General features: G+C 41.8%; 1 long non-coding RNA gene across 1 annotated transcript in view; it reads right to left on the reverse strand.

Moving 5' to 3' along the window:
• The window catches only part of LOC137541802 (uncharacterized), a 1,009,411-nt gene that overhangs the window by 607,678 nt on the left and 383,706 nt on the right, over window positions 1-18,027 (reverse strand). The window contains exon 4 of the long non-coding RNA XR_011025275.1: window positions 1,254-1,319. This is a non-coding gene — a long non-coding RNA (uncharacterized lncRNA). The remainder of the gene's footprint in view (window positions 1-1,253; window positions 1,320-18,027) is intronic.

The raw sequence follows: 18,027 nt of genomic DNA on the forward strand, positions 1-18,027 counted from the left end.
ATGTGATTAGGATGGGCTCATTAGGGGTCCACTTTTCTATGAAGACATAATGCTGTATTTCTTATTAGAAAGCCATCGTGAACCAGATAAATTTTGATTGGCTAATCAAAGAAAGCATTAATATTTTGGTTTATATTGTAGCAACATCTTCCATAACATTGTAAAAAAACAAAACAAATAGTGTGAAGCATACATTAGACTTTCAGTACTCTGTACTATCAGGTCATCCAGCCATACAGATACAGGCATAGTGGATGTGAGGTTTGAGACATCACCAATACTGGTGCATGTTCATATGATAAATTACAGCAGAATAGGAAAAACTAGGAGGAGGTCCCTGCCCTTGTGAGCCTACAATCTAGAGGGTGGTGGGGTGGAGACATTGGGGAAAAATACACAGGGGTTAGCGGATAAGGCAGTAAATCTCCAATGCTCCCTGGTATGTTTTGAGAGAACGCTTGAAGGTTTCCAGGCTTGGAGCATGATGGACAGGCTGTGTGAGAGCATTCCAAAGAAAAGGTGTAGATTGTGAGAAGTCCTGGATGCAGGAGTGAGAGGAGGTGACCATGCTAGAGGACAAAGGGTCTCCTGGGGGGAATGAATATTCTAGACAGGATGGTATCTGGAGATTCATAGGGAAAGGTATAGATGGGATAGCTTATGCAGAGCTTTGTATGATACAGTTAGGAGTATGAACTAGATCATCCAATGGAGGGATTGGGGGAGAGATGCAGCATCAGATGAGTGGCAAGAAACATGGATGAGGCAGGCAGCAGAGTTCAGTAGGGACTGGAGAGGTGCAAGTCAGTGTTATTGTAGACCACAGAGTAGGGTTTTAGTACAAGCATAGTAGCCTCGTGTAAGGAAGGGACACATTTTGTTTGTTTTCAAAACATTTTTATTAGACGAAGACATATTTTGGAATTACTTAATTGACTTAGAATGTGGCATCTGCTGATGGGAAGATTAAACCATTCAAATGTTTATGTTTGATTCCTATATGGTTGTGTTTCTTACATCAACAAGTAAATATTCATGTGATGCTTGAAACAACATAAATGGTTTTGAAGTGAAACGGTAGACTTATATTTAACAATGTTCAGTCAAATAAGGTCTTGTATAGTGGAGATATACAGTATAAAAGTTTGTTCTAAACTAGAGACACCCTTCGAGGGAAATCAAAATTCCTTCTATCCAGCAAAGTAATATGACTGCAGCTTGATAAAAATTGTTAGGAGTTAAAATAGGCTTACCTTTCTGTAGCTTTGTTTGGAAAAATACTGGCAAGGAAGTTCCTGCTGCTCCGTCTAGCCTAGGGCCTGGAGGAAAAACAGGAGTCACAACTTTATTTTGGTGAAAAGTCTACAGGCTACAATGTTAATATTAAAGTAAAATATTGTAGTGTGTAATGTCTGTGCAACACACAGCATATGATCCACACAAACAAGAAAAGCTACACACATAAGGGTAGCGATTGCATAATGTTTATTGCATTAGTCATACATGGGTTGGGGGGGGGGGGATTGCAGCTAAGGGTTATAGAGTAGGTAGGGCTGATGCTATACCAGGTGATACATAGCTTGCAGCTTGCAAGCTATGTATCACCTGTTCCATTGCATGAGAAATACAGGCAAATCTAATTGCTGGACACACTTGTTCAATAGGGACCGGAGAGGTGCAGGTTAAGCGCATTACTCAGGGAATACTAGCTATTTGCTTCAGTGATTCTCCTGTATGCCAAGCAATGCAAAAGGAGGTATTTGTGCCATGGAGCTTATCTTTAACAAAACAGCACTGCTGCTTCGCTCCACCGGGAGATACATGCACACCCATCGCTGTTATCTGTCTCCTTAGCTAGAACAAGCATGCTGGCCGCCACTCACTCAACATCTGTGCTGCATGCCAGGGACTGCTGGCAACATCACCCCCCATCGTTCTGCACTGCCCACCGAGACGCCACCAGTCTCTTCTCCGACTTCCCTGGAGACCCGGCAAAAACATCTTTGAAGTTGGAGCTGGGGCTCCCCATTCGTCTACTAGATGGGCCAATGAGAATCATTGTGCTTCTCATTGGAACAATGACATTTAGGATACATCTCATTGGTACACTTAGTGGACGAATGGGGGCCCAAGCTGGAGTTTCAAATATGCTTTTACCTCGGCTCCAGAGAAGGGGAGAGTAGTGGAGGTGATTTCAGTGGGTCTATGTGGGCTGCACAGAACGACGGGAGGCAATGATGCCAGGAGTGCAACATCAAAAATTCATAAGATAAGACAAATAAGGAGTGGTAGATCGCAAGAAAAGATAATTCTGCTGAGAGCGCAGGACAGGAATCACTAGTCTCCCTACTTCCTATAATAGAGCCAGATTATCGATTGAACATCAAATGAAATTACAATTGGGATGGCATGCTGGGGCACTGGTCTTTGGCAAGTTCAATCACAGTGATTAAATCTGCTGGTATTCAATGGAGAAAATTGACTGTTGCATGAGCACCTTAACTGCACTGCACGGTGTAGCAGAGCTTCATTTAATCACTGTGTCATTTTGCCCCTCACAGACTTTGACAGCAAACTGTCCATTTCATGAGCTAACATCCACAAATTTGCCAAACACGGGTTTGTAGATTTTTACATTCTTTTGTACTTCATTAATTCAGTTTCATTAGTATGTTATAAATTAATTACTGTATATACTCGACTATAGGTGTAGAAATGTATGTCTGACTCACTAAATAAAAGTATAAGGGTTGACTTATACACGAGTCACTGGCAACTTTGAGCGCACTTAACTGAGCTACAGGAGGGGGGGTGAATAATTGCTGCACTTGGGGGCTTTGAGGAGTTATTGGCTGCATTTAAAAGACAGGAAGTTAATGTCTGCAATACTTTATGCAATGCAGTCATTAACCCCTCCTGGTCCCCAAGTGCAGCTGTTAACTTTGCTAGGTAGACTTATATTTGAGTCAATAAAAAACATTCAGCTAAAGAGGGTCAAATATTGAAGTCGACTTACATGCGAGGTCGAATTATATTCAAGGATATACAGTATCTGCACTCTGACATGGACTATTCACTCTACCCATTGTGAATGACCTGCACTCTGACATGGACTATTCTCCCTACTCATTGTTAAGGACGTGCAAGAAAGCAAGGTCTTTTGGAGTTGAGGTGTGACGAAAAACTAGACATTACATGTACCTTTGTACTATCAATACACAGAGAGGTAGAGTTCAGGATCTGGCACTGGTCACATGAATAGTGGGGCCATATTGACACTCTTTGCCCCTCTAGGCTTGACTTGCTTGTGGAACCTTCCCCCTTTTCATGTGCAGCCCTCCTGGCAAATCAAGTATGTGTAGCAGTGTCTGCATGTAGTCCTCTTCATTCCATAGGCAGAAAAACTGTCTTCTATATAGAGCAGCGCGTCACTTTTTTCCCCATTGTCCTCCTCTAGAATCACCTCCCTCGCATTCACGTATACAAGACTTCTCACGTGCTTCACCCCTCCTCTGGAATGACCTTCCACAGCACATCCATCACTCTTCAACCTTTGAAATCTTAAAATGCTCCCTCAAAACTCACTTTCTCCGACAAGGATATGCTCTAATGTAGGCCTTTTCCCCTTGACCTATGACCATATTGTACTCCCTACTATATAACCTGCCTGTATGTATACTGCATACTTCCCCACCTCTTGTTCTTCACCCCCCCCCCCATTCCTTTATAGTCAGTGGTGGACCAAACCAACAGTGGGCCCTGTGCAGAATAAATGAAGGGCCTCCATGTGATTGGCCATAGTCATATCAGATTACGATTGGATCCAAGTAATGTGGATAACATAATAGTACATTAATCTAGGTTACATTGTGTAGGCACTGTGTTAATGTGGCACACATTTCATACTTGTATGACTGGGTCACAAGCAATTATCACTGTTCCTCCTGGGCTTCAGAGAGAAATACACAGAGAAGAGCCTACAGAATAATCATGCCTTAACTGTGGTGCAACTGCATAGGCCCTGGAGGTCATGGGGCCCCTGTGCAGCTGCACAGCCTGCACGGGCCTATGTCAGCCTCTGTTTAGATTATAAGCTTGGAAGGGCAGGGCTTTCTCACCCTTTTGTGTCTTTGAATTTGTTATTTGTTATTGTAGCTTGCACTCTGTTATACATTATATTAATCATGTTACATTTGTTATTGCAATCACCAATTGTCCATATTTGATGTATACCATTGACTGTATCATTATGTACCCCATGTTTGTTTTTCTCACTTTGTACAGCGCCATGGAATATGTTGCTTGGTAAGTAGTTTGGTGCTTTATAAACCAATAATAATAATTAGCATCCCCCGACTAGGCCATAAGCTATGTGGCCTGTGCCTGGTGGCTAGTATGGAAGGACAGAGCAGTTCCGGTTATGTGAGCCACAATGACAATTGCTTCTGACCTGTCTGTAAGATCACTACATGATCAATTTGCTAAAGGGTTTTTCAGAATACAACTCCACACTAATTCACACTCCTTTTTTTTGCTTGAGAATAAGACTTAGCTTAAAGCTGCCATATCCAATACGATTGTAATGCAAGTTCTTATAGAAAAAAAAAGAAAATCCTATTATGCATGTAATAAAAATATATGTGATTTGCATGTATAATAAAGCACAATACTTAGTCCAAGGAGAAGTGATTTATTCTGCTACATTTTGTGTATCTGCTTTTGTGCTTTAAAAATAGCCTCATTGACATGCAGCTCACGTCACACGCCATCTAAATGTGTTTTTATGCATTATTTGCTAAAATGCCAAGCTGTCTATATCTACGGAGCAATGTCAGTAAGAGATAGCGTGGCTATATACATTTAATTTATGTGTTATGCTGTATGCACTGCACAGCCTCAGGCACTTTCCCACAATGCACCAGTGCGCTGAATTACTAAGGGGTAGCAAGTTGCTCCTTTGCCAAGTGAGTCTCCAAACTTGGCTGACAACTCAGCAGAATATATTTATTTATGGGTCAACAGATACAGCAGAACTGATAGATTCACTTGATGTTCCAACCGGACTGGCAGCCAAACCATTGTCATTTAATGGAAGATAAAGTGGACCAGTCATTTAATAGAATGACATTGTTTGTTTGTTTGTTTTTTCTCCAGAAAGGCTTACATTCATTTGTGAAATGAGATCCTGAAAGTGCAATTTAATCCAAAACGGTTTAGTGAAGGATATAGAAATGCTGCCTTGAGCTCCCTCTAGTGGTTTCTCTATAGGAAGATATGGATAATTCTCTTAAGCAGGATCAATTTCCTTTAAAGTGAACCTGAGTTGAGAGTGGTATGGTGGTTGCCCTATTTATTTCCTTTTAAACAATACCAGTTGCCTGGCTGCCCCGCTGATCTATTTGGCTGCAATAGGGTCTGAATTACACCAGAAACTAGCATGCAGCTAATCTTGTCAGATCTGACAATAATGTCAGAAACAGCTAATTTACAGCATGCTTATTCAGGGTATATGGCTGAAAGTATTAGAGGCAGAGGATCAGCAGGACAGCCAGGCAACTGGTATTGTCCAGTACTGCTATGTAATGGATCACTGTCCATACGGCTTTATAGGCCTGTTCACAGTACTGCATTCAAATGGCTCACTGCCCTTACAGTTCTGTGAGCCTGTTCACAGTACTTCTTTCTAACGGCTCTCTGTCGATACAGTTCTGTGGACCTGTTCACAGTACTGCCTTGTAACTGATCACTGCCCATACAGTTCTGTGAGCCTGTTCGCAGCACTGCGTTCTAATGAATCTCTGCCCATAGAGTTCTGTGGGCCTGTCCACAGTACTGCTTTCTAATGGCTCTCTGTCCATACAGTTCTGTCGACCTGTTCACAGTACTGCCTTGTAACTGATCACTGCCCATACAGTTCTATGGACCTGTTCACACTGCTGCATTCTAATGGTTCTCTGCCCATACAGTTATATGGACCTGTTCACACTGCTGCATTCTAATGGATCTCTGCCCATACAGTTATATGGACCTGTTCACACTGCTGCATTCTAATGGATCTCTGCCCATACAGTTCTATAGGCCTGTTCACAGTGCTGTGTTTTAACAGATAACTGCCCATACAGTTCTGTGAGCCTGTTCGCAGTACTGCCTTGTAACTGATCACTGCCCATACAGTTCTATGGACCTGTTCACAGTGCTGCATTCTAATGGATCTCTGCCTATACAGTTATATGGACCTGTTCACAGTGCTGCATTCTAATGGATATCTGCCCATACAGTTCTATGGACCTGTTCACAGTGCTGTGTTGTAACAGATAACTGCCCATACAGTTCTGTGAGCCTGTTCGCAGCACTGCGTTCTAACAGATAGCACTATTCTAACTTGATGCATGCAGGCTTTGTATTAAAGTCTATTAATAAAAGTCTGGAAGGTAAGTAAGCATTTTATAATGTCGACATTTCCTCCTCCAGTGTCTGTGCTTTATGTAAACAATTCATGTTAAATTCCAGTTTAAGGTATCTTTCTGTATAGCAGAGCGAATATGATTGGTTTTAATCTAGCACACTGTTATATGCTCTTCGTGTTAGTCTTTTTCCTCTTAACTCATCTCCATTGAGTCACATATGTCTCATAATTAGCTTGTTTTCCCCACTCCAGCTAGAAGCATCAGATCACTCTTGACTGGTACAGCAGAAAGCAGGCCGTATGTGTCAGTCTAAAGACACAGGAAATATTTTGTTACTGTGTTTGGAGTGTGAGGATTTATAATAGTGATTATCACCTCTGGGAAGTTCATATAGCGGCAGTTACACACTCCACCATCTGTGGTTATTGCTTAATTACTGGCAAGAAGAATCAGGCTCCCGATCAGCGCTGCTTTCTGCCTCTTCCCAGCTCACATCCGTCTGCTTCATCCTTCAGAATATTACAAATCAATCCAACACAACGGGGCCATTACCGCAGCAATTCCTCAGGTCAATATTGAGGTTTTGATGGAGGCGTTTTATCTGCCTAAAATATGAACGTCAGATGTTATTAGTGTCAGTGTTCTCGTGGAATGTATTTGTTAACCTGTTCTTTTAGCAGGATATTTTTGTGTTCCACACAGGTATATAAAATCCACCTATTACGGTGTCAGGTTAGGGTCAAATTAGCGGCTGAGGAACACTGTGCCTAAAGCTCACCAATGACCAGAGATCTGCTAAGAAAGATGACCTTCCTGAACATTTTGTTTTATCTGATTCCAAGTTGAGTATAATGTGCACCAACCCATTAGCAGCTTCAATAGAGTTATCTTGTTTGAGATAAGTGCACTGCTTTTCACCTCAGTCTGCAGAACTTGTTGTGCTGTAAATTCTTGGAATGCCTTCATCTCTCTCTACTACCAGAAAACATAGAAACTGAAAGCAGAAATCCTCTGTTATTGTCTCATACTGTCCCTAGTGACCATAAATACACATTACAGCAATACTAATTAGAAGCAGGGAAATGTAATAAATTAGAAATAAAAAAAATGTGCTAAAATAAATTTGCCTGGAGCACTACTGCATTGTAACGGATCACTGCCCATACAGTTACAGTTACAATTTCATCTGTGGTCTAAAGCATGAAACATAACATAACATTAACAGCTAAAACAATTTGAGTAATTTCATGGGTGCTGGAAGGGTTAACACTCAAGCATTTCTTTTCATTTAGCTGCTAATCAATAAGCTTACCTTTGCCAGCCAGTATTATCAGATTGTGTTCGAAATTTACTACACTGTGTAAACAAGGTATTAAAGCTTCAGCTGTATCCAGTGGAGAAGCAGAGAAGTTTATATTTTGATTTGCTCATTAATTACAAATCTATCTGATAATTTGTCCTGCAGTTCCCAATGATATCAGACAGCTTCAATGAGATATAAATATGCATTCAAATGACATCAGACCAGCAGTCATAATAGTGCTCTATATTAGTTTACTACTGTGTTTAATGTTTTAAAACAAAAATAGCATTTTTAGAATAATCCCAGTGTAAGTTAGCATGCAGGCTGGAGTTGATTAACATCTCCTTGACTATATCTATATCTTTAGTGAGCTAGTGTAGGTATAAAACAGAAAATGGCAGTTTTTCCTTTGTAAAAAAATCCCAAATTTGTGAAGCATGTATTTTTTTTTTTCAACGGCTTATAGAAAAAAATGAAGGAAATGAAGAATGTAGTGAGAGATGAAGCTATGCTGTTTGACTGCTGGAGAAGATTGCACAGCTTGTTCTGTACTGTCTGCAGCCATTCCTTCCCATAGTGCTCCAGCCCGATGTGTGATTTCAGACTCATTGCTCTCTGTAAGACACAGCAGAATTGTGCAGTCAGCAGATACAAGCCTTGCTACTTCTCTTCAGGGTACTGGGAGCTCTGAGCTCCGGCATATATTGATACCAGGTTTTTGCTCAGTGCAGAAGAGAGGATGACACCATTTCTATTATATGTAATACTATTGAAAGCTGGTCACCAACAGATGTACATAAAACACAATGATGAGCCCCCCCCCCCCCCCCCCCCCCTCTAAGGGCTATAATCTACCAGAGCCTGTGGTGTAAAATCATCAGCATACATGTTCTCAGTGACTGGCTGACGGCACTACTATACTATATCATCCACAATCCATTGTGCGTACATTCATTATGTGACAGGCAGCAGCACAAACATTTACACGGCACTGGAGCGTTCTAACACAGAAGATGGAACACCCTCCATAGCATGGATCAGCCCTGTCCAGTCTTTTAAGCCCAAGTAAAGTTAAAAAAACTAAAAAAACAAAGCTAGTGCTGACTAGTATACAAAAGCCCTGCATATCCTACTGCTGAGCTGTGAGAGAACGCGGAAAAGCCGCCGCGTCTGTTGGTGAGGAGGCGGCTGTTTCTGCGTCCAATGCGCGCGTCTGGTGGCAGGACAGAACGCGGAAGAGCCGCTGCTTGTGACAGCAGTAGGGCGGCGGATTCCGCGTCCAGCGCGGTGGTTTGTGCGGAGCAGCATGGGTCTGGTGTGGCTGGATCTGTTAGTGCACACAGGCTTAGGAACACGCGCGCGCGCGCGCACTGAGAGGCAGAACTCTTATGCTAAACAGAAGAAGGTCAGCTGATCACGCTGATGAGCTGACGCTAGGGCAAGATTCTATTGGTTGGTCAATTAGGGGTGGTGCTGGAGAGCACTGCTCCATATATACTTGCTGCTGGCCATTCTCAGGTTGTCTGCCGTTGCGATCACTACGTGGAAGCACTCAGACCTTAGTCAGATCTCATAGTGTGTTTGAACCTGGTGGATCTGGGAATTCACACTGAGCCAGAAACTTTGTATTGTTATTTTGCTTATGCTCAGACTAGCTCCAGGGTGCTGAGACCACGGACCTCGCACCCAAGATTAGGGAACTGTATTGTCATCTGTGTTATACTTCAGACTAGTTCCAGGGTGTAGAGACCAAGGACCTCACACCCAGACTAGGCATTATTTGATATCTGTTATGACTTATTGCTTTCCTGACTACTCCTCTGTCATCTGATTTGGTACCTCGCATATCTGATACTCTGTTGCCAAACCCCTGCTTGCCTTCGATACCGAATCAGCCTTCTGTCTATGTACTTTATCTGACCGTGTGTTGCCGACCTGGCTTGCCCGACCTCGAGAGCTATCTCTCCCCTTAAGAGATAGTCTCTAGATCAGATTGTGACATCCACCTTCAGGTGTCACTCACCTTCTGATCCTCCCGACCTTCAGCCTGACTCCACCCCTTGGGGAGCTTCAGGCTGCTGGAAGGCTCTGTGTTCTTCAGAGCAGTATTTCCTTACTGCTTATGATCACCTGCATGCAGGTGCACTACTCAAAGTATTACTGTTACACCAAACACTCACATACCTTAGGTGTCTAGAGGTTAGCAATATATCTGTATTATCGGTGATTCTGCAGATCATCAATAATCAGGTATATATCTGCGTTCTTGGTGATACTGCAGATCACCAATAATCAGATTCTCTCTGTGTGCTGACACCAATCGTTACATGAGCACTGCTATTTTCAATAATGTATAAAGCACTTCTCCTGCCTTTAAGCCAACCTGTAACTGGGGCGGGTGATTTGGATAGTTATCTATGTAGGAGAAGCCACTAAATGGTCCTGAAGCTTCCCAGAGCCTCCTTTAGCCCACCAGCGCTGCCCAGGTACCTCTTCTTGTCCCGGCTGCACTACCAGCCTCATACAAGTACATCCTTACAGGGCATCTGTGAGTACAATCTGCACATGCCCAGTAGACTGAAGCTACTTGTGCACCAGCAGCTTCATTCTACTGGGCAAGTGCGGATTGTACTTGTACATGCATAGTATGGAGGCACTATTACATGGCAGCGCAGTCAACAGCCGTGTATTTCACAGGCTCTTATCAAATATGTTTAGAGGGACCCAGTGCTGGCACAATGGACTGCAGGTGAATTATTCAGACACTTCTCACTACTGAAGTAAGTATCTATTTTTATCGATCTTGATTTACATACAAGTGTCTTGTCGCCACAGAATATTAAAGTGGGATTGTCACCATAAAAATCAAATTTCAACAGCAACTGGTCTGAGTGTATAAGTGATAAAGATGCTAATCCTGCATTTAAAACTTTCAAAACTTTTTTTTGCTGTTATGATTTGGAGTTATCACATACTTAAAGAGACACTGAAGCGAAACAAAATGATGATATTATGATTTGTATGTGTAGCACAGCTAAGAAATAAAACATTAAGATCAGATACATCAGTGTAATTGTTTCCAGTACAGGAAGAGTTGAGAAACTCCAGTTGTTATCTCTATGCAAACAAGCCATTAAGCTCTCCGACTAAGTTAGTCATGGAGAGTGCTGTTATCTGACTTTTATTATCTCAACTGTTCCTGGACTATTTACTTTTCCTCTGCTAGAGGAGAGGTCATTACTTCACAGACTGCTCTGAAAGACTCATTTTGAATGCTGAGTGTTGTGTAATCTGCACATATTATAGAATGATGCAATGTTAGAAAAAACACTATATACCTGAAAATAAAAGTATGAGAATATTTTCTTTGCTGCTAATCTTCTAGTAATTATTCATAGTACACAACCAATTCACTTTATCATTTTTTTTTTCGCTTCAGTGTCTCTTTAAGGAGACATAAATTGCATCAGGATTTAGCCTAAACTGTGGGCAAAAGACATGGTTCCTACCAGGAACAGAATTCTCTTAAAGCGGTATAAAACCCTGACATAATATTCAATAAAAACATGTTTTCCGACTTTTTATATGCCATGCGGTTAGCATATTTGCTTTTGTGCATAAGTATTATTATTCATCTAGAAATTATACGTTCCTAAAGTACACTTATTTTACTCTGAGAGCTGACTTTGCATTTTATTTATAACTGCTTTATTCATCCTCTAACTTAATCAGAAAGCATCAGAAAGCATTTATGCTTGTCTGACTTTGTTCAGGGGACCCCGCAGTGTGAGAGAAGGCTTTGTTTACATTTCTCACTTGATACAATTAAACACAATATAACATTATCTAAAGTTCAGAAGCGGCCAGCTCTGCTGGCAGGGAAGCTTCCAAAGCCTGTGTTAACCCTTTGAATGCAAAAAAAATGCTGGTTGTATATAATATGCTGTAAATAATCTATTAGAGCAAAGTAGAAATGCTGGGTTTCATTCCATTTTAATTTACTATATAAAATACACTGAAATCAAAACGTGGACAGTACAATACATGTGTTATGTAAGTAGATCAAGTATTGGCTGGAAAGTGTAATGGTTAAGGGCTCTGCCTCTGACACAGGAGACCTGGGTTCACATCTCGGCTCTGCCTGTTCAGTAAGCCAGCACCTATTCAGTAAGGAGTTTCTAGGGCAAGTCTCCTTAACACTGCTACTGCCTACTGAGTGCGCTCTAGTGGCTGCCTCGCAATCGCTTTGAGTCTGGCAGGAGAAAAGGCGCTATACAAATACTGCAATTATTATTATTTATCTACTTATATATGTGTTTTTTTTTCCTGCAATAGTATGGCTAATCATCCTGCTTTAAATAAATAAAAATGGCTAGTGAGCACATCAAGGGCCACCTGCACCTACTACCCTTCCTCAGGGTTCCATATCAGTTGCAATAGTCATGCATGCCGTGCCAGTCGCCCCAATCCCTGCCAAACTCTATAAGTGGATGGACCAGCTGCAGGAAGTCAGCTGAGAAGAAGGGCTTGCAGAGGACATACCTCTCTCCAGAGACTCTTAGGCAAGATTCAAGGCTGCAAAAAAAAATGACAGGAGCCACACAGAAAGAAAGCTAGGGATCCCGGAGAAGAAGAACAAAGTCTTCTAGCAAGTTACAGAAATAAGCTATAACATTCAAGAGAGGTGGCTCTAATCCATGGGTGTTCAAACTGTGTGCCGCGACACCCTGGTGCACCCTGACAACCTCCCAGGGGTGCCTCGGCATTCATCCCCATCCTTTGTGCAGTGCCATCAGGTAATGCAACCGCACATTGATATACAACCGGTGGGTCAGTGATGGGGGTTACTGACTATGTAAAGGGGGAAATTGGCTTAATAAGCAACACCAGCTATTGGGGGCGGGGGGGGGGGGGTACTTTGCAAGGAGGGGCTATGACACCTATTCTTGCAAGGTGTGGCCCACTCATTGCACACTAGAGATGGCCTGAACGGTTCACTCGGCAGGTAGTTTGCGTGAATTTTTGCTTTTTTTAGTCTGCGGCGAATAGCGAACTTTTATGCGCGTTCGCTTTGACATTACATTACAGTCAGGAGACACATGGCAGCCAATCAGGCTGCACTCCCTCCTGGACCCCGTCCCCCCTTATAAAAGGCAGCAGCGTCGGCCATGTTCTCACTCTGTCTGCTGCCGCTATAGTGAGAGAAGGGAGAGACATTGCTGGAGACCTAGGGAGAGCGTTAGTTAGGCTTGTTAGCTTGCTGCTTGCTGAAATTTGTTGCTAAAAGCACCCCAAAACAGCTCTTTTGAGAGCTAATATTCTTCTAATGTGTGTGTATGGTAGTGTGTGTGTGTGTGTGTGTGTGTGTGTGTGTGTGTGTGTGTGTGTGTGTGTGTGTGTGTGTGTGTGTGTGTGTGTGTGTGTGTGTGTGTGTGCGTGCGTGCGTGCGTGCGTGTGACACAGATGCATAGATACAGCCCTGTCGCAGCTGTGCCCTTGCTTGCTGACACACTGTATTACCACCAGTGCATTTCTTCGCACTCTATTTCTGTGATTTAACTTACTAAAGCATAGCTCTCTTTGTGGGTGACACTGCATAAATACAGCCCACAGACAGTTGCTGCCTGCTTGGTATTTGTAGTCCAACTGACTGCCTGCACACTGTATTAGACCAAGGCATTTTCCCCACTCTATTTGTGTGATTTAACTTACTAAAGCATAGCTCTCTTTGTGGGGGACATTGCATAAATACAGCCCACAGACAGTTGCTACCTGCTTGGTATTTGTAGTCCCACCGACTGCCTGCACACTGTATTAGACCAGTGCATATCTTTCCACTGCATCTGTGTGACTGCACACTGTATTAGACGAGTGCATATCTTTTCACTGCATCTGTGTGATTGATCTTACTAAAGCATAGCTCTCTTTGTGGTTGACACACCACATACAGCCCACAGAGAGACAGGGACAGTTAGCTAAGCTGTTCTTTATTGCTGAAAGCACCCCAAAACAAAAACACTTTTGAGGACTCATATTGTTCTATGTGTGTGTGTGTGTGTGTGTGTGTGTGTGTGTGTGTGTGTGTGTGTGTGTGTGTGTGTGTGTGTGTGTGTGTGTGTGTGTGTGTGTGTGTGTGTGTGTGTGTGTGTGTGTGTGTGCGCGTGTGCGTGTGTGCGTGTGTGTGAGCCCTGCATACAGGCCAGGCCACGGTCATTGCTGGACCTTGCAGTTCTACTATCCTCTTCTATCTATTACAAGCCAGCACACTGTTTATCATCAGAAGCTGTGCTTAGCTTCCAACTGTATCTGTTATTGATAACATCATAAGCTGTGCTTAGCATCTAACTGTATCTGTTATGGTTATCTGTGTGGGTTACACTCTGCATACAGGCCACAGTCAGTTGCTGTGCCTTGTAGTTCTACTATACTCTTCTAACTATTGCAAGCAAGCCAGCACACTGTGTATCATAAGCAGTGCTTAGCTTGCAACTGTATTTGTGATTGAAAGAACTATAGGATAGCTCTCTGTGTGTTGAAAAAATAACAGGCTTGCTCCACAGGTCTGCTCGTGGTCGTACTGGCCTGATTTCGTGCGGCCCTCTGAGCAGCGATGAACCCCTGGACTATTTGGTGCACAGGCTTGACCTGTGGCCAGAGCTGTCACAATTTGCCATCAAACTTCTGGCTTGCCCTGCCTCAAGCATCCTGTCAGAAAGGACCTTCAGCACAGCAGGAGGCATTGTCACTGAGCAGGGAAGTTGCCTAGGTCAAAAAAGCGTTCAGTACCTCACCTGCCCAAAGACTAAGTCAGTCCCTACACAGCATCTCTGCCTGCACGCCGCTGCTGCCTTCCCAAAGACTAAGTCAGTCCCCACACAGCACACAGCATCTCTGCCTGCAGGCCGCTTGACTGCCTTCTCCGCCACCATCAACAGGATCCAGGACTCCAGGTGGATTCCTGAATTTTTAAGGCCACTGCTAGCAGCGGCCGCTAACAAAAATAATAATTTTTCTGGTGTGTGTACATGCCCAATTTTTCTGGCTGCACTGCGGCTGCAATAACAAAACAAGGCATGTACATGTGTCAATTCCCCTTCGTGATCATTACCTTGCCACGGTGAAGGGGCTTGCATATCACAATGAAGCAATGACCTTTATGAGTGTGTTGGGGGCACACACAAGATAATAAGGTTGTTGCTTCATTGTGGACAGTCCAAATTTGATCAGCTGGACAGTGGACAGTCACTGTTGTTCTGTTATTGAGCTACATCAGCTTGACCATATGGGCTGGAAAACCGCTATCACTTGCACTCTCGCCATCGTGCGCACCAGCACGGCCATCACTACACAAACAGCTGTTTGCGGTGCGTTACACAGTGAGGTTGGACTGTCAGTGTGAAGCAGTACACTACTTACACTACCTGATCCATTTATACACACGCAAGATGTTTTAAAGCACTTTATGCCTCCAATTTAGGAATGCAATGTGATTTCTGCCCTTTAGGGATTATAACCCTACTCTGCGTCAAATACGTCATTTTCCCTGGGACTTTTGGCATGTATCCCACTCCGCCATGCCCCCCTCCAGTTGTTAGACCCCTTGAAACCACTTTTCCATCACTTTTGTGGCCAGAAACAGTTTTTGTCATTTTTAAAATTCACCTGCCCTATTGCGGTTCGTACGATTTTGCATGTTTACGAACTTTTTTGCAGTTCGCATTCGCGAATGTGAAAATGTGAAAACGGAAGTTCAGGCTATCTCTATTGTAGACGCTGTAGGAGTCACACCACCAGGCTCTGCTCATTACATATTCATGTACATGGTGGGGGCAATTTTATTCTCCCTTTCTCTCTGTTTGCTGCTTTCAACATCTTGGAATGTTTTCTGTGCTATCTTCAGGCTCATGTTAGTATAATGAATCAACCTTGAATGCAAGCTTTAGTAACCAGCAGTAATTTATTTGTGGGTTTCTTGCAGCTTTATTGAAGATTATTTACATCAATCCCTAAGTGTAAATGAATTCAATTATGTTTTCCTCAAGCTATCCTGACCAAAATTCCACACATACCTTTTGCTTGTGTCATGGATCCACCTGTGGCTTGTTGCAGCTAGGCTGCAACCAAGCAGATCTGATTTCCCTGCTCACATACAGCTGCATTCAGTTTAATTTTGGGACAAACAATAGGTTTCCTCCCTTTAGAGAGGTTTCTCAGCTATACGTTTAGTTACTACTCCATCTACTAGCAAGGTTTTTATTCATGTCTTGTTGATTATTTTTTGTACGATGTGTAAATAGCTTGTAAATAATTTGTACAGCTCAAATAAACTTAGAGGTTGCTTAATAAAAAATACTTTCTCCAGACTTTAATTGCACTGAGCCTGTTTCAGAAGGCAAAAAGCACCTACTACTTATTTCCCTGTATAAACACACACACATAAATATATATAAAAAAATATACATTCTTTTGGTGTTTTTTTTTTTTAAGGTTTATTTTATTTTTATGCATTTTGAAGGAAACAAGGGGAAAAAAATATTGTTTAGATTTCGTCTGTTATTATTTTAACATAAACACTTATTGTACTTAAAACCGCACATTGCATTCAGCTGCTTATCCCATTATAGCAACACTAGCGTTGTTGATTCCATTTATTGTGATGATCTGGATTTTAAAAGGTATATTTTTCTGTTTTGTGCATTTGTTTGTCTGTTTACTGTATGTGTATAATAATGATAAGAACAATAAAAAAAATATCTTAAGAATTGGGAAGTGTTTATTCAAGTGGGTACAAAATTCCCACTCTCCAATGTTTTGGGTGCTATAGGAACCCATTTATGTAATAAGTAGAGGTAAAACAAGCAAGGGCCCTGGAACTCTCATATCGGCGATGTGCTTTTTGCTGGATCCATTGTTGGAATATTGAACTTACTTGAGTAAAATCTTTAGAATTAGAGTGCTTACTGGCCATTTACTACTTGTATTCCCTGTATAAGCCTCACCTTTTAACTTTTATTTTATTTTTAATAAACCAAGGTTTGATCTTTGATTTAATAAATGAAAGTACTTGTACGTGAAGCACGCAACAGAAAGCACAGACTCTATTCATCTAACCTTTCAGCAGACCTCACAATGTAATGAGTGACCCAGATAAGGTTGCAAAAATGTTGTCACTTAAAGGGAATCTGAAGTGAAAAGAAACTTATGATATAATGAATTGTATGTGTAGTACTGGTAAGAAATAAAACACAAGTCTCCTATTGTTTCCAGTACAGGAAGAGTAAGGAAACTTCACTTGTTATCTATTCAAAAGAGCATCTATGAGCTCTCTGACCCAACTTGGGTGGCTACAGTGCTGTTTTCTGACGCACTTATCTCAACTGTCTCTCATTGTTACCTGTTTGTTTTACTGCAGAGCTAATGAGCCTTTGAACTTTCCTGCTCTGTTTCATAGTTTAAAATGCAGAGTGAGGCTGAGAGCACACTAGGCAGAAACGCTAGCATTATGGAAAACGCAGCGAAAACACAAATAATGCAAGTCAATGGGCTGCATAAAAAAAATCATCTGTTTGCGATCTGCAATGTGCGTTTTTTCAAACGCTTGGTTTGTTCCATGTTTTTTCAAAACACATCGAAACGCACATAATGAAAGTCAATAGTGATGCAGTGGTATTGCCTTTTATTGCATTTTTGATGCATTTTGTATGCTTTATTTAAAAAAAAAAAAAAAACAAGTTTGATGATGTATTTCCGCTTCCTGTTGACTTCCTAGTTATTTGCATAAAACACATAAAAAAAAACACATGCAAAATGCATATGCAATTTATATATGCGAACTGCAAATGCATTAAAGATTACGCAAAATGCAAGAAAGATGCATGTGTGGGAAAAATCGCAAAGGTAAAAACGCACAGAAAACTCACGGAAAACACACTAAAATGCACAAACGCATATGCTGCAAATTGCAACCTTTCCCGCACTGCCTGCACTGCCTAGTGTGTTCTTACCCTATAGTTTGTAAACTGCAAATATTAGAGGATGATGCAATGTTGCTATATAACTGAAAATAAAAATATGAGACTCTTTTCTTTGCTACTAATGTTCTATGAATTATCTGTACTACACATACAATTCATTATATTATAAGTTTTTCTTGCTTCAGTGTCACTTTAATAACTAAAAAATAAAAACAAAAAACAGTTCAGATATACTAGATAGTGTATGCTGTCTAATGTTCTGCACTGTTCCACAAGCTTAATAAAACAACCCCATTTTTCTCCAAGTTTAGTGAATAATTATCAGGGCCGGATTTGTAATCTT

The sequence above is a fragment of the Hyperolius riggenbachi genome, chromosome 12, assembly GCF_040937935.1.
Source record: "Hyperolius riggenbachi isolate aHypRig1 chromosome 12, aHypRig1.pri, whole genome shotgun sequence".
Classification (NCBI taxonomy): domain Eukaryota; kingdom Metazoa; phylum Chordata; class Amphibia; order Anura; family Hyperoliidae; genus Hyperolius; species Hyperolius riggenbachi.